General features: G+C 38.0%; 1 protein-coding gene across 9 annotated transcripts in view; it reads left to right on the forward strand.

Moving 5' to 3' along the window:
* The first annotated feature begins 3,468 nt into the window (after positions 1 to 3,468).
* The window catches only part of CadN (neural cadherin), a 115,710-nt gene continuing 98,976 nt past the window's right edge, over positions 3,469 to 20,202 (forward strand). For 8 of the 9 annotated variants that reach the window (XM_070211760.1, XM_070211762.1, XM_070211764.1 and 5 more), the window contains exon 1: positions 13,263 to 13,853. The gene's annotated coding sequence lies outside the window, so the exon portion shown is untranslated. Of the gene's footprint in view, positions 3,533 to 13,262; positions 13,854 to 20,202 lie in introns of those variants that run through there. The other variant, XM_070211759.1, reaches the window with a different exon arrangement.

The raw sequence follows: 20,202 nt of genomic DNA on the forward strand, positions 1-20,202 counted from the left end.
CACTCTGCTGGCTTTGACCATTTTATTCCGCAAGCTGACCGCACGGGATTCGATTCAATTTACCCACACCGAGCGATAATGCAATATGTTTATCAGTTTATTGATTTTCGAGGATACAAACAAACAAACAAACAACGAACGAACTCCCCTTGTGGAAATGTGTATCCACAACATGCAACTGGAAGCTGAGGGAGAGCTGGCTGGCCAAGACTTATGTCAAATGGCACAAGATCAAATATCCTGTGGTTAAAATGCCATTCAGTGATAAATGGGACGCACATGTGACAGAGGGGTAGGTAGCCAGCACGAACAAATAAAGTTGGGGCACTGGGGCGAAAGGTTAGCAAATGGGGTCGTTAGAATGCATACCCACCCATCAATATGGTCACCATTTCCTCGGGAATACTCCTCCATTAGTTTCCTTTGGCCAGGATTTTCTCCACAGGTTCATGTTCGTGTTGGCTGCGGTCGAAATTAAATTGCAATTTCCAACTTGCTTGGCCATTTTCGTTTTTATGGGATTTACGCTGCAGCAGCCCCTTCGAAGCTTTGTTTTCAACTGCAGCTACGTGCAAAGTGCCGGTGCAAAGCCAAAAAAGGAAAAGAAAAAGAAACAAAGGAAATAAGGTGGAGGGAAAATAGTTTTTTCAACGCTAAATGGATAAATGGAATGGCCGGGTTAAGATAGCTTCAGGTTGATACTCGAGCATTCTCGGTTACCGTTGCGCTTAATGCATTTGATTTGCACTCGGTTGTGTCCCTTTCATCCATCTATCTCTTTTCCCATCCGCTTGTCATCTTTTTTCATTTCACAAACTTTTTATCAGGGAAAGTTAGGGTATTATATATTTTAAGCCCCTTTTACAGTACGTTATGTATAAAGCTTTATTGTTCACTGAAATGAATTTTCACATTAATTATTCGAATTTAAATATAATAAAAAGACTTTGGTATTTCATAACAGTAATTAATACTTTATTAATAGGTATGTGTATCTTTTTTAATTGAATAGGTTAACAGGATAATACATTCATATTAATGTTATTAAATGCTCTTAAGTGTTTCCAATTTAAATTCCTTTAAATCGTAAAATTTTTAAAATTGTAGCAAGTTCTTCCAGTTTTTTCAGTAAGGGGATTCACAAACTCGTCGTAACTGCCAACAAACTTCCTCTTCCTGTGTACTTTTCTCTTTTTTCATGCAATTTTGTAACTTAACTAGGGTTCATTCATTTAGCAATGTCAACAGTTGGCTGACCAGAGGCGTCTCCTTTGTTCGAATGCCCGAATGAATGAGCGAATGCCCGACTGACTAACTGAGTGATTGAAGCGTTTGGGTTTGGGTCGTGTCGAGTGTCGCAGGCAGCGGAAATCCAAAACCCAGTCACTTCGCTGACTACTGACTACTGACCAACAAACTAACTGGCTGAGTGACTGGAATGAATGGAAAAATGGGCGTGCGAAATCTGTGAGCAAAGAAAAATGATACCATCCAGGCAAACTGAAATGGAATTGATAAATGATGAAGCGCATGTTGCAGGAGAACCAAGATACTATACTGCCCATCAATTGTTCGAAAGACAAAGGGCACGATACGTTCATTAAATATTTACTGCCGGCTACTAATTGCAATTGGGATAAGAATTTATACATTTATACAGAAGTGGCTAAAATAATAGAAGAATTTGAGACTACCTATTCTAAGTGGGTCAATCTTACACACAAAAAAAAATGTTGATATGAAACGATGATCTATGATATCATGTGGTAACAATTTCGACTTCATACTGCGTGCACCTCAATTCGATATGCTCGAAATGTAAACAACAGGCCAGTTCCCTCCCACTCGTGAAACTTTAAGCGCTATATCGCTCTATTTCGAAGTCAGAAAGAGAAAAAATTTGGTAAAAACGATAAGCATCTGCAATACCATAAATTTACCATGCGCATATCGATTTGACCTCGTCTTGTTTTTTTATATGTATCCAAAATAATCAAAAAACGTTGTCGCTGTAATATAAAATTACTATATAAAAAATTACTATAAAATTACTTTCGTCTTGACCGCAATTGTATTTGAACATACATAAGTTCCTCTGATGAACTCCACTTGACTTTGAACACCATCCGGGCCTGCAATTAATTTCACTTTCAATTTACTTTTCATTTCCCCATTTAACGGCCAATGTGCTGGGTGAGTTTTAAGGAAGCCGAATGCAAATTAATTTTAATTATCATCATTTAGATAATCAAATGAACTTGACCAGAAAAAAGGCCGGCACCCGAAATAAAAAAATGAGTTTTGCTGCCCTTAAGTGAATTTAAAGCGGTGCTGGAAATATTATATTCAACGGCTTCTAATCTGCGACTACACTAGAAATCAATTAGGCTCTGCTCAATTATTTAGAATCCTTTTGAAATCGACAACTTCCGCTCGGAACTTTTGATCCCAGCAGATGTTAACCTTTTTTGCTATTCTCGGTCCAATCTCACATAAGACTAAACTCAACAATTCTATAAAATATCTGGCCACCATTGCTGTTTTATTCTATTTATTTATTGGCAATGTAATTAACGGCATTTGGCTTTGGCTTTTAAATTTATGCAAGTAAACAAATGAAATGCAAAACTTTTGCATCTTTCCCGGGACTCAGAAAGCATTTAAATCCACTTAAATAAATCCCCAGCGCTCCATTCTCCTACCCTCCATATAGATTGAATAAAATAAACTCTGGAAACTTTTGGCTAATGCCTGGCTTTTCCTACGCTTTTCCCATTTTGCGGGGGGTTGGAAAACTTTTGATCAAGTGAAGGGGAAAAACAATAAGCGCTCAAGTGGTTGCTCTAGTGTTTAATATTTTTTATTTCGAGATGAATTTTTGGCAATTTGCCCGCTAAAAGTTATTAATAATTAATTCACTTGTCTCGATTTCGTATGTTCTCTCTGGATGATTGCATAAAAGCTTTGCTAATAGTTTTTGTCCTGCACTTTACATATATTGAACTAGGTCCTTTCGGTATCCTCTTCAAGTGTCCGTGCTTGGGCTATAGCAACAGTTTTATTGCTTTCCAGGACTTCTCTTTGTTGGTATCTATGGCATGTTCAAGTCAATCCTAGTTAATGCTTGTTATTGCTTTGTTGTTCCACTGCTAAAACTCTCACCCGATGTCTGGTGCCTTTCCTGTTTGCCCTTCCCCTATTGACCAGTTGACTTTCCTTAGCTCTGACATTTTCACAGATTTTTGGCTTTTGGCCTTTCGGCTTAAAACCTATCAACCATGTCCTTGGCATTTAAAAGTTGTATGCACTGGCTTATGACACTGACAAAAGTTGATGCAATTCCAATAGGGATCAATAAAAGGGAAAAAGAATTTTAAACCTGTGAAAAGCCAAGATATTTTAAGCTCTTCAAATGTTAGTTACTTTTAAGCAAACGTATTAAGTATTATATTTTTGTTATTGGTTTCAGTTATGAATAAAATTTGGTGAAGTATGAGAAGACAATTGGGAATTTGGATAACCTAAAATATTTGTAAGTATGAATATACTATATTTATTCTTAATAGAGTTAATAATAGCGCTTTCACTTCATAATCTGTTTTTAGTATAGTCGTTCTGTTAATATATACTTATAAAAAGTTCACTATATTAAACTAGCCTAATAGTGTGTAAACTTATCCACAATATATAGAATTTAATTCAGCTTAAATGAAATACATTTATTTTGCTTGTTCATAATGGAAATATGAAATTCAAATGATTTAGCAATAACTACACTCAGAAAATGAATCGCCCTGAATTTTAGAAAATCGCCTATGGATTTGCTTCACTGGCGATTTTTTTCTTTAAAATAAAAAAATTTTCTACTGGTAAAGAAAATTTTCTTCCAATTAATCAAAATTCATTAAATTCAAGAAATATTCCAGAAATATAGAAAAAAATCGCCAGTAAAGCAAATCCATAGGCGATTTTCTAAAATTTTTTTTTGAGTGTAGGAAAACAAAAAGCAATAGGGAAAAACCCGATTGTGAATGACAATCGACCAACGAAATGTATTCAGCGAACTAATGGCCAACAAAAACATTTCAATTTGTTTACGATCAATGTGCAATTTATTGGGCAATATTGCAATGGGCTTATGTCCCGCCGCAAAAACTAATTGCAAAAGTGCAAAAAGACGAGACAGTAAATTAAAATGGTTTAAAAAACGCAATAACGCAATGAGGAAGCGGAAGAACTCCTGTTGTTGGGACGAAAAAAAGCAGACACATAAATTAACAACAGACAAAAGGGGACGTGCGCATTGTCTGACATTGAAAACAGCAAAAAGTTCGCAAAATAAAATATTTGGGGGCAGAAGCGTGCTCAAGTGCCGCAGCTCTAATTTATTTCGGGTTTTTTGGTCCACTCCAATGGGGCTCTTTTGCATGCGTCGGTCGCAGCTGAAACCAAAACTAAAGCATAGATGTGGACAAAGCTTAATTAGCAGAGTGGACCAGACACTCGAAAGTTTCGGTTCTGGGTGGTCCCAAAGCCTCTGCAAATGCCATCAAGAACTCATTTCCGGCTGTGCGAAAGGTGACTGAAACTTCCCACAGGATCGCCTGCACTTGCAACAAATTTGCAGCCATTAAATTATTAAATGGAGCGCAAATAAAATGCAGAGAAAAGGGTCAAAGAATTTAAGGGGAAAAAACTTCTTCCTGTCTAATCAAAAGTGGCCAACCCTAAACCGCATTTCCCAACGCTGGTTTTCAGAGATGTCTACTGTATATTGGAAAAAAATCATTTGATTGAAAATAAAAAATAAATATTTGAATACTTTTTAAAAACATATATTTAAAAATGCGCTTTTCAAAAATATTTATTTTAGAGAAAAAATTAATTTAAATTCAGGTTTAAGCATTTTACATTTTTTATTAGAACTGTACATTTATTATCGGCCCTGTTCTAGTTTTCACTTCCGGAAGATTCACACGGAATCGAATTTCTCAAACCTATTCCGGAACAGGCCGGTATATTTATTTTTGTTTCATTAAAATAAAATTTTTTCTTTATAATACGGAAAGAAATTTAATAAAATTTCCTTTTAAAAATTACTATATGAACTTTGAAAATAGCTATAGTTGGCTAGAAAATAACTAAATTGACATCCCTTTCTACTTCCCTATTTTTTCTGTATTTTCCTCATCTCGTTTCCCCTCTTATTATGAGTGTTGTGTTTCTGTTGATTAACCTTGCCAGGATTTCTCAACGACAGTCCGGCAGCAAAATGTATATATAACTGCGCGTCTGCATTTCGAATCTGCATCTGCATGTGGGTGCCCCTACTTTAGCTAGTTCTTCTGCCAGCTCGTTCATTCTAATTGAGTTTATGAGGCCCTGACAGGAGGGGTTGAAAAAAAGACCACTAGTAACTCTCGGTGCCTTAGGTTTTTGCAGAGACCTCTCACTTGTCGGTCACATTGATGCATGGCATTTTAATAGAAAGGCAGCAGGAAAATGAAGATTAACTTGTTACTGGAGGGAAGGATTTATGGTTAGAGGGTGTGCTGAAAAAAGGGGCTCTGAAAACTGGATGACAGTGAAGTGAGAATGCCACAGGCTTAAGGTGCGGTGTTGAGTGCGAAAAGCTGTATGGAAAGGACAGCTTAGAAATTGATCTTACACGCAGGCCTGCTTTTTAAGACACTAAAGGATATCCATGGAAGAGTACAAGGCTAAAAAAAAATGTAGGGGACTTTTTTAGTCTATTTTAAATGACTTTTCTTATGTAATTACAATTTATTATTATACACTGTTACAACATTCCGACTCAGTCCTTGACTTTCTTCTTTTACATAAAAATCCTTCCCTCATTTTTCTTCTTAAATTTTTTTCCAACTTAACCAACACCCTTTAGTGTCTGGCTCTTGAACAAAACCAATTTGATTACCATTTATATATAATGCGCCATAATGTAATATGATGTGTAAACAATAAGCCTGGTATTAGGACGAAGCCTGTTTCCACTTTCCCCATCCAATCGAAGCTTTGGAAAACTTTGACTAAGCCGCAATACAAACTCAAGATGCCGGCCAGAGATGAAAATCAATTTCCACATCCAAACTGAATTTAGCAAAAAGATGGCCGCAATACGATTCGAATACCGACAGAGACTCATCGTTAGGAGTTGAGTTAGAAGGAAAAGGAAAAAGACTCCTTCCTGTTTGGTTTGCTATCCTTCGCTTTTTATATATATTCGCATGCCTTTGTTGTATTGGAAAAAGTTTATCGCAGAGCAAAAATCTATTAAGAAAGTTTTGCCACAACGCAGCAGTTTGGTTATGGTTTTTGTTTTCTTGGCCTGGCTAGAAAACTGTAAAAGTTGCACTTGGCTTTATGAGTTAGTTGTTCTCTGGATTTCGGTTGGGATAGAGGATAAGTGTTAGCGATAGGCCATTGAAACCTCGGGTACAACACTTCGGTATCCCCGGGATTCCACTTGGCCCAAAGTTCAGTCGGCCGTGCCTGCTGCCAAGTTGCCAAATTAGTTTTGCATTGTGCATTGACATAATTTTCCCTCGAGCATGCTGCTCGCAATTTGTTTTCATCATTTTCCCGCAGGCATTCGCCGAGCGCGCTATTGAGTTTTAATTAACAAAGTTGCCAGAGACAAAGGGCGTTTTGTGATTATAATTTAATTTCCACATTTCTAAAATTCTACTCCGCAGCTAGCTGCTTCCTTCGTCAATGCCAGACATATCAATTGTCGTTATTTGTTAGTGTCGCTCCTAATAGACCGCCGAGAACAAACACCGATTCGGGGAACTGAAAATGTCTGGGTGTTGCCCCTGAAAGACTCTTGAAAGTGCTTTGAAAAATTGCTTAATGCGCTCACAGCGTGGTAGAAAAAACCACGGGAAATAAAAACACAAAAAAAATTGGCAGCGAAAACTTTGTGATATTGCATTGCTTTCATTTGGATTTCTTTAAATTTTTTCTTACTCGTTTTTATATCCCTAGCTTCCTCGGCAGAAGCTTCTTGTGATGCGTGTAAACTTTGGTATTTGCGCAAAATTTAACAGACAAGCTGGAAAATGGAGAGGAAAATGCGAAAAGGAGAGATACTGAGTGCAAACCTTGAACTCAGCTTGAGAAAAGACAGTTCCCCCAATTTTATGATATTTTTATTTGCCCTAAAAGTGGGCAGTAATGACTCATGGGGCGTACTTGTCGTTATTCTTTGCGAAATTAGGAGTATAAAAACAGGTTTTATGCTTTACATATTTACTTTTCACTTAAACAAATTCATTAAAATCCAAGTTTTATGGTGTCAATTTGGGTTTCTATCCCGAACCAAAAAAACGATGAGTATTTAATATGTATTTTCCACTTTATTTTTATTTATTGATACGTTTTTTTGAATTTAATAAAATAAAGTCCCATATTCGTTTTACCTTTCTTATCGATTCTCAACATTTGTGGATTTAACCTGCCACTCTTGCTAAGAGTTTTCCAATAGGTTTCTATTTGGGATGACACTTTGACAGCTAATGAGGGAAACACAACCGGACACTTTAAAGCTCATAAACAATCGAATAAAATACTCTGCGTTAGAATTTATATAAATAAGTAACGAGTTTGGCATTAACAAAATGTGCCATCAAATTGCGACACTTGAGCGAAACGGCAACCAAAATTGTGGCAAAAGAGCCAAACTGCCGAGCTCTCGTTTGAGACCCCGAACCCAAAGTCCCGGTCATGTCAGTAGAAACCCGGGGTGCGAGGAAATTGCAGGACATGTACGTGACTCGAGTCGAGTGCTAAGCCGCAGGAATGGGACACGAAGTGCTGAGGAAACAACAGGATGTCTGCATGTTATGCGACAGAGAAGACAGGAATTTTTAGCCTTTTTAGCTTTTTTTATGTTTTCAATAACTTTTTCATTGTCATTTATTTGGTCTTTTATTTTTAGAAAATATTTTAAATTTTATATAGCACGTATATGAAGCGGTCTATTTGTGTAAACGGAAATTTTGAAGAGGAGATCTATATAATATTTAAACATGGTACATTCTTCTAATACATTTTAGTGGAAGCCTTTACGTAACTTTTAATCATAACACTATTTATTAGGTAATTATTAGCGATTCATTCAGCCACTTTCTGTGTCCTGCATTTTGGCATCACTGGCTCCCGCCTTTTCTCGCTCCTTTGAGTGGTTGTTGGTCCTTCGCCGTTTGTTTGCTCGGCGTGGAGTGTACAGCTGATGACGGTTCTTGCCTGCCTGCCTTTCTGGGTGTTGAGCGTGGTCCTTAGCGATGAGACGAGATACAGGCCACGTCAGACGCCGCCGTCGGACTGGTCAGAAATGTGTCTCAACTGGTAACACGGCCAGACTACATGGGCGAACCAAAAATGCGGGGGATAATGCGGCTGTGAGTTGTTTTCGCAAAATGAAGATAAATGTTTTAATGCAAAGTTGAAATGCAGAAGCCACACAGAATGACAAGTGAGTTGCAAGCAAAATTTGAAATACAATGAATAATTAAATGAATGTAAGGGGGGTAAACAAATCTTATGAAATACAATAAGAGATTTAACATTTTCTTTGGTATATGGTATTTAGGGAAATATTTTTAAAGGGAATAAACAGATTAGGGCTAAAATATTTGTCACTCATTTTTATGACATTTCTGGAACCAAGGAGTTTTATCTGCAACATTTACACCCTCATTTCTCTAAAAAGTTTTTATGCATTTTTATTTAGTATCCCACGCGTTCTAATTGCCTCTTCCCTTAGGTGTCGATGAAAGAACATAAATTAGTGACAAATTCATTGATATCGACACATATCGAGTGTCAGGGAGTGTCCGGGCAGGTCCTTGGATGACTAATGAAGAGCTGACAAATGAAACAAATGTCACAACAGTGCGGCGAACGAAGCGCACTGAGTTGAAATGGTTGCGACATAAAAATGCACTAAAAAGATCGGAGAAAAGAAGTAGCAGATGTTGACGAAAGACAAAGTACTGCGGCATTGATCGTTGGGTTTGAGTTTTGTTTTTGGGGTTCCTGATCCCAGGCCCTATAATTATATTTAAAGCCGCAACCGCACCAAAAAAGATGCTGGTCTGCCGCGGCCAATAATGTCATCATCATTACAAACCCGGACATGTTTCCCATATGGATGAGCGGGATTAAGCACTTTCTGATAGAGTCAAAACAATAAAAATTAAAAAAAAGTCAAAGCGTGTGCGCATTCGTGGCCCTTGTCATTTTACAATCCCCATTTCCATTCCCGTCGAAAGGTCAACTGATCCAGACGAAATTGAACCTTTTATGAGGGCGAGGGCCTTACTTTTGCCTGCCCATATGCTCATCTTTGTTTTTCAAAAATGTTCAGGGGAATAACTCATAAAGCAAACATGTGCCGGCAATGTGCGACCAAATGTTGGGCCAGCAAGGAGAGGAAGTGTCGAGCTGGGTTGGATATCTCTCAGAACCCCCGAGCACGAGACAACTTGAGAACCTTTTAATTGGCGCGAGGTGAGATGCGGTCCGCATCCAATCCGATACAATCCAATCAATTCTTATCGAACATGCGATGCAATCAGGAGTGAAAAGCAATTATATGCCGGTGCCGCTTCTCGCCTCGATTTATGGAATTTTAATGAGCGAAATTATGCCCAGGGAACGCAAAAAAGTATCGGCCAAGAGTCAACAAGCGCGGTGGGAAATATCCAACCATGATGGTATGAAGCCCCCCGTCAATGTAAACATTTTCGGTTAGATTTTTTGTTTGTTTTGTTTGCCATCGTTCTAATAAAAAACATCGCAACGCGCTATGAATATGAAATTTGCTGAAAATATTCAGCGAATGCATAGCGCCTCTAAATATGAATACAAAATTAAACAAGAAAGGAAGCTAGCTTCGGCCAGCCGAAGCTTATATACCCTTGCAGATCATTCCTATTAATTAACAAATCGCAAAAATGTTCAATTTTCTAATATTTCTCATTAATTTTCCGATCGTTCCTATGGCAGCTATATGATATAGTCGTCCGATTTTGATCAAATTAAAATTGAAATTCGGAAATATTTAAAAAGAGTCATATCCTAGAGTAGAAGATAATACAATAAAAACCAAAGAAGCTAGAATTTATTTCCTATTACTTTTCCATTAATTTTCCGATCGTTCCTATGGCAGCTATATGATATAGTCGTCCGATTTTGATTAAATTAAAATTGAAATTCGGAAATATTTAAAAAGAGTCATATCCTAGAGTAGAAGATAATACAATAAAAACCAAAGAAGCTTGAATTTATTTCCTATTACTTTTCCATTAATTTTCCGATCGTTCCTATGGCAGCTATATGATATAGTAGTCCGATTTTTTAAATAATTAATTCGAAATTCAGAAATATTTAAAAAATAACATCCCCAAAAGTAGAAGGTAATATTTCAAAAACCACCAAAGCTAGAATTTTTTAAAGTTTTTTTTTTTCCGATTGTTCCTATGGGAGCTATAAGATATAGTTGTCCGATCCGGTCGGCTCCGACATATATACTACCTGCAATAGAAAGAAGACTTTTGCGAAAGTTTTGTCCCGATAGCTCAAAAACTGAGAGACTAGTTTGCGTAGAAACAGACAGACGGACAGACGGACAGACGGACATGGCTAGATCGACTCGTCTTGTGATGCTGATCAAGAATATATACTTTATGGGGTCGGAAACGTCTCCTTCACTGCGTTGCAAACTTCTGACTGAAATCATAATACCCTCTGCAAGGTTATAAAAACAAAATAGCAAAAAAGTCCAAAGAAAATTAAAACTTGATGGATTCCACACTGAGTTCCGTTTTGGAAAGGTGTATTATATTGGGGACTGACTGCAAAACTTTTTAGCTTAAATAAATATAAAAGTGTCTAGACGGGGATTTATGACCAGAAACAGAGGCTAATCCGCTGGGAATATTGTTGGTCCTTAAAATTTAAATAAATACATGAAAAGTGTATTTAATTCTGAAAGAGTTTGAAAGAATTTTGGTAAAAATGTTGTAAAATGTAATAAATCTACAATCAATACTACCCTTTACCCTATTTTTGAACAACTGCCAAACAATTGTTTGGGTTTCCGTTGAAACCAAGTTTTACCCGCATTTCGGTTGAAAGCTTTTAACGCACATTTTGTGTAAGGGTTCAAACTGCTGAGATTTGACCCCCCTTTTCCACTCCTCTGGGCCACCTGTCAACGGCATCGTCAACAAAATCACCATCATCATCATCACCTTACCATCTTTTCCAGCAGTCGTTTTAAATCCGACTCTCCTGCTTAATTAATTGGCCTTCTTTTAGAATTTGAAATTAAAACCGCCTTACCCTTTTCTCGTGCTGCCTTTTTAGCCCTTTTCCCTTAGTTTTCCCGCCCATTTTCCACACCCCCTTTCATGCATTACTGGTTGCTTAATTACAGAAATTCGTGGGGGCTCCTTAATCCGGGGTTTCGCTTGCCCCATTCTGCCTCTCCAAAGAATTGCATTCGCCAAATGTCTGCAAAATTGTGCACCCCTCTCTTTCTCGCTCTCTCGTGTCATCTCTCTCCTTTCCTTTCCTTTCTTTTTTTTTTGCATTTTTGTTGGTAGGGGCTGTGTTCCGTTTCCGTTGCGTTCCGCGACCGCTCCTTGGATATAATATCTCAAAGGTGCCACTCAGAATTCCGTTTGCTGGCTTCGCGTTCGGTGTGTTTTGAAATATTAGCTCCGACTTTTTTTTCGCAATTTAATTCCAGTTGGAATCGCGTAACGGTAACTTGAAGACCTTTCATGGTGTGGGTGTGAGTGTCTCTTTGTGTTTGTAATACTATCGCAGTGTGTGTGTGAGTTGTAAACAACGCAGACTCTCTAAGACGAAAGAGGCAATTTTCGGGGGGTTTTCTTCGTTTTTCCTGCATTTCCCACTTGACGTGTTCCCATTTCGCTGCTCTCCCCATTTCTCCACTCTTTTTCCCTCGATCATATGGCGCGCATTTTGCGTGCTTCCTTCCTTCTTCTTAAGTTTTTTGTTTTTTCTTCCCGTTCTTTTTTTTGTTTTTGGCCAACTTCCTGTTGCGTCCTTTACGAACTTCAGGGCGTTTATTGTGTGCATAACTGTCGGGTTCAACCTAAAATAACCGTATATTGCTGGCAAATAATTTTCGTCGTCGTCGTGTGCAGTCAAATGCAAATTTCATTTTATTTTCTCATTCATGCAAAATGAGTATTTATGACTCTTGCATTTTGCCTCTAGCAGTTTTGATTTATTCTACTTGATTTTATTTTAGTGCTGGCTCCTAAAGTTTGGGTGTGTCGCGAATTCCGGTGGAAGTGGGCGGGAAATTTAGAAATTGCTATGGAAAAATCAAATTTAATTGGTTACTGCAGCTGCGGGTTTTTAATACAGCAGAGAAGCTTTTAGATAATAGAATGATTTGTATCATACAAATTTAATTTTTAATTAATTTTAATTCTTAAAAAATATAAATATTTTGAACCTCTCTTGGCAAAATGTAAAATAAATTTATTATAATTCATTAAAACGTAATAAACTACATTACACAATTTTCTGAGAGCGATTGCACTTTTTTGGGAACTTTTAAATTCCACTTAATTGTCTACCATGTATTTTACTGTAAATTATTAAATAGCCCTTCTCATGTTTTAAGCCTTCTACTTAAATTACTCCAAACTTTTTGCAAAACCCTTAAAAAGTTTACAAAAACCTAGCCACAAACTCATCAACTCCAAGCATCGCTTGCCCAAAAAACCCCTCAAAAAGTGTAAAAAAAATATAACGCACGTAAAGAGTGTAACGGAAACTCATGAAACTACAGGATATTACACAAATACAGATAAACAGCAACACCTATTGGCCCAAGGACGAGATGGGGAGGGGATCGGGGGAAGTTGGCTCAAAGGTTAGCTATAAACGAAACGTAGGAAGTCAGGAAGTTCCAACTGCGGTTGTGGAGGAGATGGAATCTGTAGGCTCACAGTTTTGGATAGGATGGAAAACATATGATTCGGGGAGAGCCAGATAGAGAGTTTTCCCTTGGCAGAGTTTTCCTTCTGTTCTCTCTCTCTCTCTCTGCGCCCACTCACTGAACAGGAGAACCCTGCTCTCTGCAGCGCTGCTTTCACATGTTTTTTTGGTGGTGGAAAATTCAGTTGGCCTAGACATCTCGCTCTCCCATCAGTTGTGAGGACTTTTCCAATATGCTCTGGGCTCATTGTGTCGATTGAGTTGCTCGTGGAAGGACGACGACGACGGCGGTGTCTCCAGTCTTTTGAATTTCAGTTCGGTCCGCGCCAAAGGATATACAAAGCCACACACATTCATATACCGTACCGCCCACCACCCCCAGAATACATAGGCGCAGTGAAAAATTCTATACGCTTGCTGTGTCTGTGTGCGTGTCTCGCGTCGCGTGTTTTAGTGCATGTGTGTTTGTGTGTGCGAAATGGGCACAGCGAAAATAATTTAAATAAATTCGGAAAAGTCCGTAAAGAAAGGCTAATACGAATTTCTTTACTGCCCAAGAAAGCTGGATAAAAAAAATAAATTTAACAAAGAAAATACAACATATACCAACAAGGAATATATATATATCTAAGATATATCCAAGTGTGCGTGTCAGTGTCCACCGTGCAAAAGTGTCGATGGAAACTAAAAGCAAATAAACGTAAAGTTAACCGGGTTTTAAGTCCCAAAAGAGATTATAGTAGTAAAAACACAGTCACTCGATAAAAATCAATAACTGGGATTAGTAGCTGAAGTTTACAACATAAAGAAACGGAAAAGAAAATCGGAGAAAACACAAAAAACTTAAAGTAAGCATAAAGTTGAAGCAAAGTTTATTATAATAACAATATGGTTTAATGGATAAAAATGAAAAAAGGTGAAATAATAAATGAGTGGCATAGCTACTTTAAAAAGGTTTACTAAATAAAAAAGGAAACCTTTTAAGTTTCCTTTGGCGGGGATTTTATTATGGTGATTTTTTATAAGCAAGGCTAATAAACATTTAAAGTTTGTTATATCGGTTTTTAAACAATTCCACTTGATTTAGGTTCTGATGCTTTTGTGTGTGTGTGTGCTGAAGCATTTGAGGTTAACACACCTTAGACATATACATACACGCCCCACACACACACACACAGACAGCGAAACCCACACCAATACAGAGAGAGAGGAGCCCCAGCCCGAGAAGCCGCTGGGCTCTTTTGCTCCTGTGCGTATGCAGCAATTTCTTTTTGGCCCGAGCTCCCGCTCTGTTTTTTGGGGAGCATGAAAAATCGATCGAATCCCCGTGCCCCCTCTCGTCTAGAGCTACAATTATGTTCTGCCCCTCCCCCTACCCCCAACTGAGAAAAGGAAAACAGCGGCGGCCGCTTATCAGGAAAAATACGAACTCGTAGTACTCCAACATAGTTTCCCAGTAGGAAAATTGGCAGGACTCTGCACACTGAGTTTGGTATTTTATCGGGGGGTTGGTTTTTCGCCGAGAGAGAGAGAGAGAGAGAGAGCGTGGAAACTCTGTGGGCTTTGCAGATTTTCCGTTAGCTCTCTGGAAATTGTGAGAGAGTCCAAGAGAGATTTCCGCCATGTGGCCTGCACTTGTTCCTCGGCACTTTGCTTTCGCTGCGAGCTTCTTGCCGGTTTCCTAGTCTCCGCTTTCATGTTTGCTTTGTCGCGATGGGATGGAAAAAATTTAAAATGAAGGGTGAATCAAAAGAATCTGGAAAATGAAAGGACAGCTCTGAGATATTTTATCTCCCAGATATGGCACGGAAAATGGCAAAAATGTTTGATATATTTATGAGTTATTGCCTTAAGTATAATGAACTTAGGGAAATTGAAGTAGATTTAGAAACTTTAAAAACTTTTCTGTGTTCCTATTAATAGCGCCAATGCAATACGTTTTGGTTCGAAATTATTAAACAAATTTTTAAGAGACTTGAAACTTTTCTTATTCTCTTGTAATGACAAAACTAACTCAACATATTTTGTCCGGTCCTTTCTTCTTCTTCTTCTTCTTCAGCAAACCTTTCTCACATATTAAGCCCGAAATTGCCTACACGAAAATATTTCCATTTTATTGAAAAATATGAAAAACTAATCACTATAATTTGACAGTCAATAATAACAGCAATAATTTGCAGGCAACAAGCAAACTATAATCTAGCAATTTGCGGGCAATAATGTAATCAGTAAATTGCGTCTACACTCTTGACGTTCAAAACAAAAAAAAGCCAAGACCGAAAGCTCAAAGCGATCCGAAGATGCTACACAATTCGGAAAAAAATTAAATAAGGGGAAAAAATAAATATGAGTATAAATCTACGTGCCAGTCGAGAAAATAATAAAACACCGTCTGGTCGAAAAATATTTTTTGAGCAAAGTGTGGCAAAGGCGACTCAACGAATTGAAAGAACTGTGGGTTTAAAGTGATTTGCAAAGTGGAAAAAATATGATACATTGGCAATAATATGAAAAAGGCAAGAAGATTCAACTTTAAACAAATTGCTTAAATGTTTTTAAAATAGAAAAACGGGCGTAATAAACAGGATTTTTTAAACTATGCATTTCGGCTTTTAATAAACAGATTTGTATGCTCACAAAATAATAGTTATAAAATTTTCGTGCACACAAAATTCCTTTAGGCAAGCTAAAACTAAGATTAAATAATTCCCTGAAATATTTTATCCATTTTATCCCACTGCTTGCCATTTTGCCATTAACAGCGTCGATGTTATCGCCTTGGTTCAGGCCAAAAGCGAAAAAACCTGAAGACGAAGCGACGGTGACGCTAACTTTCGACTGTGGGAATTGTGAGAGGAGCAGCAAAAAGCTGGTTGCCACCTTAAAAGCCCCAGACAGGCAGCCTCAAAGAGTTCTTGGCCAAGTCAATATAATTGACTTATCTGCGCTGCATTGTTCTTGCCTTTTGGGGCCAAGACGAGTTGATGTTGCCGTTCTTGTTGCTGTGGCATATCTTTTTTCTTGCTATTGGCGAGAAGAGGTTGGCTCCCTTCTGCGGTTGGGCTTTTGAACATAATGAAGCTCGCTGGCCTCGTATTTGACTTATTGCGGTCGAAACGCGCCGCCGTCGAAGATTCATTGATCGATGGCGACGGCGGCGCGAGAAGCGAAAAAAGCACGTGAAATATTGGACTCTTAGGTAGGTGGGTATCGAAAATGCGACGGGGGGCCGCCTGTCTGGTCAATAACTATTGAGATTGATTGAGATTGCTTTGCGGTTGAATTGAAAGCAAAGCAAAGCAGCAACTTTTTTGCTTATGCAAAGTAAAAAAAGATAGGTAAAAACAAAGGTAGATCCGAAATTGGCAACTTCCTTTGCGTAGAGCATTTTCAATTAATTTTTTCGGCACTTTTACCGCCAGCCAGCATGGCAAAAGGTCTCAAATTATTAATTTCAAACTCAATTTCCGTTTGGTGCAATTTTCCACTCAAGCGACAAGTCAAAAGCAATTTATTTGAACCCTAGCCCAGAAGAACTGAAGAGCTGGCGACTCAAAAGCACGTCTTCTACAAAAATCGAGGTACACAATAATAATTTCCTTAATGCCCCATGTTTGCATTCTTTGAGTTGCAGTAAAGCGAATTGTGAAATTGAGAATTTCAAGCGCTCAATGAATTTGCATGCTTGGCATTCGTGTGTGGCAAATATTTAAACAATTTCTCATTTATTATATTTTTGTTGAAGCTGCTCGAATTTTAATTTGAGGCTGTCTCCTTTGAGATGCTCCAAGCAGGGGCTTCGAAAAGGGGGGTCTGCTCTTAAGGGATCTTCCACGTATTATGGGAAAAGTATCGGATAACTAACAATTTGAAGTGGATTCTAGCATATTATTTTAATATTTCCTGTCAGTAATATATATGTTTTTACAAATTTATTTATTTCTTAACCTTTAAATTATGTATTTATATTTAGTGAAATTATTTCTTAAAAGAGTTAATTGTAGTTTTAGTTATTAAAAAATATATATATTCCGACATTTTAGGTTTAACACTTTTGGCAATATTTGTTTTCTTTATTTTTCGGCATCTGGTTTTTATGACCCCCTTAAAAAGGCGCTACCTACGCCCCTGTGCAATAAATCTTCTTCGGTTCGGGGTCGTCTTGCACTTATTTTGCCGGTCCAGGCCAACGCCTTGTGGTCTCTTTGAGGCAGGGCAAAAACGAAATGAAATGAAATCTTTATGAATGAAATTTCTGCTTAATGCATTCGTCTTGGCGGGCACATGTGAGCAGCATGTGTGAGGCTTACGACGATGATGATGATGAAGGCTGCGATGGGAAAGAAGGGTCAACTTGGGCAGTCCACTTTGAAATATTCTCTTTGCCTTCGCCAAATGTGCAGCATTTGTGGCCCTGCCTTCTTTAATTGAGGCTCACTGTCTTCGTTGGAGTGGCATAGACGAATATGTCATTTCTAATGGAATTTTCAGGCCCCATAAAACGCAAACAACTTCCGACCGAGGGCGGCAAAAAATTAGTTTAAACGCAGCCGAAGGCCTCGCATAAAAGAGTTCCAACCCCTCGGGCTGTCCATATTTTCCGCTGCATTCCGTTGCTAATTGAGGACAATTAAAATTTATTAGCTGGCAACAGCAATTAAATGCAGACACCCCGTCAGCGGACGAGAGATTTTATAATGTTTACGAATAAATTAAAAAACAGCAGAGTTTAATGCCTCTTTCTGCTTGATAAGGGTTTTCACTATTTATTACTAAATCAAAAATTTAATATTTGTTACTAAAAATTAATAATTGCGTAAAGAATTCCTGATAACAAGAGTAAAATAAGCTTTAAAGTATTTTCCCCATGAATCATCCCTGTCATGACTTGAACAAATACCGCATTTGTCGGATATCAAGTATCTGGGCTTCTTCAGTTCTCCCAAGGGCTAAGCTTATAACTCTAATAAGCTTACATCAACTCATATTCTGAATAATTGCATTTGCTCCGGAATTGTAGAGCAGCCAACAGGGTCAAAACAACCACCCACTCCCACTCCCACATCCACTTGACAATCAATCAATCTTGAGTGGAGTGCTGCAGAGCGAAATCCAGCGAGATCTCTGTATAGTACAGAGAAATATTGAGGGGGGCATTAGCAGCTAATCTGCATACTGTGTCAAATGGTGATGTCGGGATGCATTGGGTTAGTTTATTTTTTGCCAAGTGGCACTTGCAACAAATTGGAGACGAAGCCACAGCTGCGGGTGGCGAATAAAAAGAAGAGCTGATTGAGGGTGGGGGCTCTCTCATTTAACCAAAACGGGGAAGCTCCTAAATCTTCTGGCAACTTTTTGCCGCACTGCAGCAGTGGCAACAAAAACAATGGAAAATCAATAGGAATTGCAACCCCAAGCAGGAATCATAGTCTGTGATCCGATGTCTCGGGTCGGGTGATTGCCCTCTTTGCCGGTTGCTGCGGTTCTTCTCCGTCCGCTGAATGAATCCCGCTCTGAGTTCCGAACCCCCTCCCCTTTTCCTCCCCTGCGGCCATCCACATCCTCCTTTGACAACAGTTCCGGCATCGTCTGCGTGTGTGTGAGTGTGTGTGGCTGAGAGAGTGTGTGCCAGGGATATTTATGTGTGTGCGCTCGCGCATCGTATCCTTTTTATTGCACAAAAGCAGAACTACACTCGAAGAAAAACAGCCAATTCTTGTCAAATACATTACCAAACATAAAATCAATTTTAAAATAAAAAAAATTATGTAATATAGTGCAATTAATTGCATATTTAATTCTATATAATTTTTACAAGCAATTTTACAAGCATTTTTTCTAGTTTATTAAAATGTTTTTTTTTTGACTTAACTAATGAAAATATATTTCTTACTCTGTATATAAAAATATAAATAATTTGATTTTTGAAAATACCAATAATCTAGGGACTTTATAGTTCTTAGGTACTTTTTTCTGACTGGAATAGGACATGAGTGGAATAGGACAGACTTTCCGGGGGTGGGCAACTGAGGGTGGTGACGACAAATGGCAAAAAAAAAAGTGGAAACGGAGCGGCGTGTGCGGCAATACTTGTGACAAATCTGTAGGAACACAAAAAAACTGCAGATGTATGAACACGAGGGGTGATCCACAATTCACATGCAGGAACAAGAGGAACGTACATACGAAACCGGGCGCTATAAAAATGTAAAATTCATTCAGGGCAGTCGCAGCAACAACAATAGCAGGAGACGAAGACGATATGCGACAGCAACAACGTGACTGCGCATAAATACGTGAAAGAACAAAGAGAAAGGATGGAGAAAGGGAAAAGGAGAGATATAGATTGGAGCCGTGGAAAATACCAGACAACGGAAATCGATAACTCGTTCGGAGTATATAGTTAATGTTGGGGTATATGTCCACAGTTTAAAACTGATAGGAACATTTCTAGAATCTGTATACTAAATCAAATAAAAACACCTCTTAACGAGGTAAAAAACTAGTGACGACCGCACCTTCAACATACAAAAGTTCTGATATCAACATTTGTGACGAAAAATTATTACACTCGTCATTAAATAGACTTTCTAATATTTTCTCATTCGGCCCGCCCTAGCAAACTATTCCAGCATTTTTCCCTTCACAGGCATTTTCTATTGCAGCGTGCCGAATGAGAAAAATATTAGAAGGTCTATTTAATGACGAGTGTAATAATTTTTCGTCACAAATGTTGATATCAGAACTTTTGTATGTTGAAGGTGCGGTCGTCACTAGTTTTTTACCTCGTTAAGAGGTGTTTTTATTTGATATCAGAAGTTTTTGTTTGTTTACATTTGCTCTCATAGGAGCTAATATATACATTTAAATTTAAATTGGTCAATCATAATTTTTAAACTATTGTATTTAAACAAATTAAGTTAAAAAGGCGTTGAAGTATTTCAAAATACCTTTTAAACGAGGTATAGCACATGTCTGTACCTTTAGTAGTGTAGAACTTACAAACTAACGAAATTTAGCTATTTTTAGCTTTTTCCCGCTAAAATAGCGGCTTTTTCCAAAAGTCGTAGAACAAAAGATTCCTATATGGAACTCTTAAGTGCAAATTTACTGATTCCATGACCCTAAAATACAGTTCGGATACCCTCCCACAAAATTCAATACTCAGGGAGCGTTAATTGTTCGAGCTGGCAAAAG

This window comes from Drosophila takahashii, chromosome 2L, assembly GCF_030179915.1.
Source record: "Drosophila takahashii strain IR98-3 E-12201 chromosome 2L, DtakHiC1v2, whole genome shotgun sequence".
Classification (NCBI taxonomy): Eukaryota; Metazoa; Arthropoda; class Insecta; order Diptera; family Drosophilidae; genus Drosophila; species Drosophila takahashii.